Below are 5,952 nucleotides of genomic sequence, written 5' to 3'. Positions count from 1 at the left end.
TGATCGTTACGATTTCTTTTTCTTTCTTCCAGGAGGGGCACGACCGCGAGTATGCGGCGTGCTCCCCGTCACAGTTTACACAGTGGAGAGCGTTATCACAAGCATCAGAGGTGTGTTCTTGAGCACTGCATTTTGCACATGTTTGGCGGCCTCGGCAGCTCTGCGAGCTGTGACCGAAGCGCTGGCATTTGAAACATCGGAGTGGATTTGGCACGTACGGCCTAACACGGAGCTTGATGTACCCGGCCTCGATTGACTCGGGCAAGATACTTGATCCAAAAGTAATTATTAGGTGCTTCGTCTGAATCTCTTTACCATCCCGCCTCATCTTAATTCTTCTGACATTGATCACATTTTGTTCGCTGAAGCCCTCCAGGAGTTCCGCTTCAGTCAGCTCAAGCAAATCATCATCTGACACAACACCACGGGTGGTGTTCATTGTACGGTGTGGGGTTACTGTTATGGGGGTCTCGCCAAATGACACTAGTTGCGGTAGTTTCTCATATTGTTTTACATTGCGGAGCTCCAAGAGGAGGTCGCCGCTTCACATCCTCGACACCTTGTAACCTGGACCAAAAACATCAGTCAGGGATTTTGAGACAAGGAATGGTGAAATGTTTCGAACTACTTTGTTTGGCTTTTCAGAATGAATAACGTGAAAGCGGGGAAAATTCTCGGTTTGGCGTCCAAAAAACTTGAAGACATCTTCGGTGCGCCCTCGTTTCTGAGGGCGATCAGCAAGGGAGGGGAAAGAAGTTTCCATGGAAGAAATGTATATATTCGGCAACAGCGCCGACCGCCCACCACGGAGCCCAACGAGGGGACGCGGCAGAGCTTGCATGCAAGTCTGCACGACGCCAGTCGTACACCGTCACTATAACCGAATATGGTGTACCCAAGGTTGGATAGCCACACAGGGTTAACCCTTGCCGCCAGGAGAAAGGAAGTAAAAAGAAGAAAGAAGGAGACAGGAAAGGTCAAAAAGTGAGAGATAAAGACGAAGATTCGAGGAGGGAGAGACAGGAAAAGGCGACTGCCGATGTCCTCCAGGTGGGTCAGTCTGGAGGTGCCGTCTATGTGAAGCCGAGGCCGAAGAGGTGTGTTGCCTCCGCCGGGGGGCCTTAAAGGTCCAAGCACCCAGCTTCGGCTCAACCCCCAGGATCCCCTTTTCCCCAGACACGGCTCAGCCGCGCACGGCTACACGCGGGAGGGTCCAACCCTCGTGTGCTCGGGTACGTGGTGTCGCAACGCACCAAACGCCTGCTTGCGCAGACGCCCCTGCGGGCTGTCATGTACGAGTAGGGCCGGGGAAAGGACATGCGGATGCGGACTGCCTGTCCCAATCGCCGATAGAGTGGCCTGCTCCACCCGAAGATCACTCTGCATTTCTTTGTGTTCTGGGCATATTCGCCATCGTGCAACAAGTAGACGACCGTGAGTTGCTTGAATTAATCGATTACTTAAGGGAAGACCTTCGAAACCGGCTAGTGCTTTTTGTAAGAGGGGTGTTATACTCTTTTTTTTACGCGCCAAAGGCTCTTACAGAGGCAAGCTTTCTTCGTTCGGGTCCTATCTGCTCTTCGTAAGGAAGTACTTCAAGCCTGTCACTACGAAGTGACTGCTGGTCACTCAGGCTACAAGCGAACTTTGGGCAACGCGCATCGAAGGTACTACTGCCCAAGACTTATCACCGCCATGAAACATCAAGTTTGCAATTATCTCAACTTCCAGAGGCGCAAGTCGCCTCCACCAAAACCAGCCTGTCTCGTATGACCAGTGCAAGTTCCTCAAAGTCCATTTCACCAAATCTGAATAGATACATTGAGCCCACTTTCTATTTGTGCTAGAGATAATTGCTTTATAATCGTTCAGCCGAATACCCAACACGTTACGCTGAAACAAAGGCAATCCGCAGAGGCACGACAGCCGAGGTGGCGCGCTTTTTAATTGAACATGTGTGACGACACGGCGCACCAAGCGTCGTGACAGCAGGCCTAGTAACCGCATTCACGGCTGCAATTTTAGTTCACCTCTTGCTGCAGAGTGGAACGTCTTATCGGAAGTGAAGCGCTTCGAACCACAAACCAACGGATTGAAAGAACGCACAGACGAAACAATTGAAGACACGTTCTGCTTTTACTTGGATGTTCAACATAAAATTGGGGGTGACATACTGCTTTGTATCAACTTTTCGTATTACACGGCGAAACAAGAGATGACGCGCATGACTTTTTCACCATTCTTAGCGGACGGGATGTACGAACGATGTCGGATGCGATATTGAATGCGCTCGTGCCACTTCTCGCGTGTTGTCGTCCTCGACAGCTGGCTCCAATGCTGCTCATCTTGCCAGCGTTCCATAGTGCGCCTCCATCTGCGCAGGCGCTGACGGCAATGGCGCACTTCCCGTCCGCGCGGTGATTTTAGTCCCAAATCATTTGCCTGACTATACCGCGAAAGGGAAGCACGTATGCAGCTGCCCTCAAATTCGGTATTAACGAGTATTGCAGTAATCGGACTTCTTTCTTTTGATGAACCTGCCTTCACCTTGATGAATTCCGGAGAACTAATCTGCTTTCCAGTTAAACTGCGGTGAGAAGCAACGAACAATTTCTTTCCGTGATTGAGAAATTATGTCCTTCCCCAGACACGCTTGATAGCTCTTTTGTAGATTGTCAGGATGCAGTGTTGTGTTGAGGCATTGCGCAGCTCCTTGGCGTACTCAGTCTCTGGCAAAGCAGGTTGTGTGGTAGGCATGCTAAGAGCGCGAAATCTACAAGATTCTGTTTCCCGGTACCTGCAGGCTATGCAAAAATTTAGGTTCCCAGTCAAGATCAGACGCAAAGTTTGAAGGAGATAATTCATGGAGGAAACAATGCTGTGCTACTTACGCTTGAGCGCTGCATTCACCAATGCATATACGTTCTTGACTGGAATGGGTGAAAGCGCCGAATGCAATGCCGGTGGTGTCGAAAAAAAATTAAATTATGAAGTTTTACGTGCCTAAACCATTTTCTGATTATGAGGCACGCCGTAGTGGAGGACTCCGGAAATTTCGACCACCTGGGGTTCTTTAACGTGCACCTAAATCTAAGCACACGGGTGTTTTCGTATTTAGCCCCCATCGAAATGCGGCCGCCGTAGACGGGATTCGATCGCGCGACTTCGTGCTCAGCAGCCCAACACCATAGCCACTGAGCAACCACGGCGGGTCGCCGGTGGTGTCGAGGAAACTATGGAACAGCTACTGTGCTAGCGCCCATCTTTCGAAAATGAAAGACATAACCTCTGCACAGCTCTCAATCAGATTGAAAACATTCACCTTGAACAAGACATTGGGACTATGGCTGCGCTATCGCAGCTACAAAAGGCCACAGAAGCGCTGCTGCGATATTTGAAAGCTACCGGAATCAGTCACAGCCGGTGATCCGGACTGAGTGACCGAATGATGTCCCCAGTGGACTCTTATTCTTTCCGTTCCCTTTTCCTTTTCCCCAGTGCAGGGTAGCCAACCGGGCCCAATACTGGTTTACCTCCCTACCTTTTATTTATCATGTGCTTTTTAAACATCCGTTCTATCGTCGCGACGAAAAAAAGCCACCCGCGACTTATACAAGTCAGAACCTTGCCCCTTCGGACACAGTGATCACCAAATGGGGAGTCCGTGCACATTGCCTCACCCGGCGGGCAGCCAGCGGCAGAGCGTAAACAAATACGACCGCACTCCGCAATGTCAGCACGTCTAGGGGACAAACGCATACAACACGCGCTAAGAAACCTCCTCCGTAGTGCCAAGGCAGGGTCATATCGACACGTGTACTTATATTTAACGGGCGACCACGTTTCGCCGCCTAACAAATGTTATCGCACAGCGCGGGACGGGTCTGCATGTATCCGAAGTTTCTGGAAAGTTGTCGATGCTTCTATCCGCTGTCTGTTGTCGCCGAACCTTGTGTTATCTGATTTCATCGCGTGACTCGAATGTTGTAGAACTTTGTGGAAGGCATGCGGGTCGTAGCAATTAGTCTGGAACATTCGATGGCTGCTGTATAAAAGCCGACGCACTTGACCCGCAGATCAGATTTTCGAAGATCGACGACCGTGTTCGCCGCTATCGTTGTGCTATAAGTGTAGCCTGTTTTTGTGGGCACAGGTTCGCCCAATAAAAGTTAGTTTTGTCTTTCACAGTATTTGCTGTGTTCTTTAACGTCACCACCACGTGAAATATAATAGAGAAATACAACAAGAGCGGGCTTTAGAGTAGGCGTTTATGCCTTTTATACTAGCAGGTACGCGTCACGCAGGCTGCGTTGGTTTACTTTTTTTTCTGGTTCTACAGCTTTACCGCGCGCGTTCCTCGAGCGAAATCGTTTTATTATTAAGTACCATTGATTGCGAACTATATTTACAAGCCTCCATCGAATATGTGCCACGTGCAATTTCATAAAGACGCAAGACGCCTTGTAAATTGAGGAAATGTTTATTTTATTCTATATAACTGCTCGTTGCGGAATTTTCATGCATTCATCCAATTTTGTAGAACCAGGTAAGCAGCAATAGTTCCCGTACGAAGCTCCACCAGACGACGTCCGCAGAAAAAAAAATCAAATTACGAGCGTCATGTTGGTATTAACATGCAAGAATAATGCGTGTAGAGGGGAAGCGTGCGAAAGTTCTGAATGCGCGACCTTACAAACGAAAGCAGTTCCCTTTTACACAAACGGCGTAGAAAATACCCCACTCGTCCCCAACAAAATCGTACATACCACGAAAACATTTTATTTCCAAGCTTTCCCCTCTTCCACGGCCTTATTTCCTGCACTTCAATAGCACGAATACACGGGCTACTGCAAGTTTCCAGAACTTGGCTACAATCGATAGTACGCTACGAATACACAAAGGTGGCCACAACACTGGCTCTCAACCACACCATGCTGGACGCTCGCAGAATTCCTTCTACTCGCACTCAGTACAAATGCGTGGGTGCCATTCAGAAGACCGAATTTTTGAGTTACTAGTTCCTGGCGTTTGAGCTCCTTGGCGTTATCTTTCGAGCGTTCTGCCGGCGCAAGCAACACACTCCCGTGTTATCACTCTTTGCAATCGTTCGTTGCACCGAAAGGTTTAAGTTGTTGCGAGGCCAAAAAATTGCCACGAACTTGTCGTAGTAAGATTCAGTACACGCGAAATCGGGTCACGCAGCCGACCTGCTTTTCGCTAACTGCGTCAGAAGGCCAGGAAGTGCCACTGGGCTTGAAAAGTACCCCAAAAAGTAACGAAGTTAGCTACAATAATATCGGCGGTCAGAGAAATCGCCAAAACTTGTCGAAGTAAGATTCAGTACACGCGAAACTGCGTCACAGCACCCTGTGCGACTATCGTGTCCAAAAACTACCGAAATAGGTTAAATTATTGTTGGGGCTGATAGAAAGCGTCGCAAACATCTCCCAATACAATTCACTAATTCAATTTAACTGCGCCACGACGGCCGTGCTGTTTTTCGTTAACTGAGTCACAAGTCGAGCCTAAGTGCCGTGCGATAAGCCTAATTGCTTGAACTGTGTCGCGCACTGTCGAACAAAATTTCTCACCTTGCGTAGTCCTATACTGCAGTGGTGCCATGTCGAAGGTCAGAAGAAACGCAATAATTCGCCGGGAGCCCACCAAAAGTGGCTAAAACCAAAAATAGAAAAACAGGCAGACGGGTGACCGAACAGGCCAACGCTCAAATGCGCGGCCGCTTTCTCACGCTTCGGCGGTGTGTCTGACGAATGGCGCATGCACCTGGCCGGTCATTCGCTGATTCGCCTGTCGCTAGGCAACGGAAGTAAGCCGCAAAGCCTAATTTAATTTATACACAGGTACTTTTTATTTTGCCGGGAAAGAATTAAAAAAACGTGAAACAATTTCTGTTAATCTCATTTCACTTTTTTTTTGATGCAAACGGTCAGG

The sequence above is a fragment of the Dermacentor andersoni genome, chromosome 8 (assembly GCF_023375885.2).
Source record: "Dermacentor andersoni chromosome 8, qqDerAnde1_hic_scaffold, whole genome shotgun sequence".
NCBI lineage: Eukaryota > Metazoa > Arthropoda > Arachnida > Ixodida > Ixodidae > Dermacentor > Dermacentor andersoni.
Note: the sequence above shows the minus strand (reverse complement) of the source record.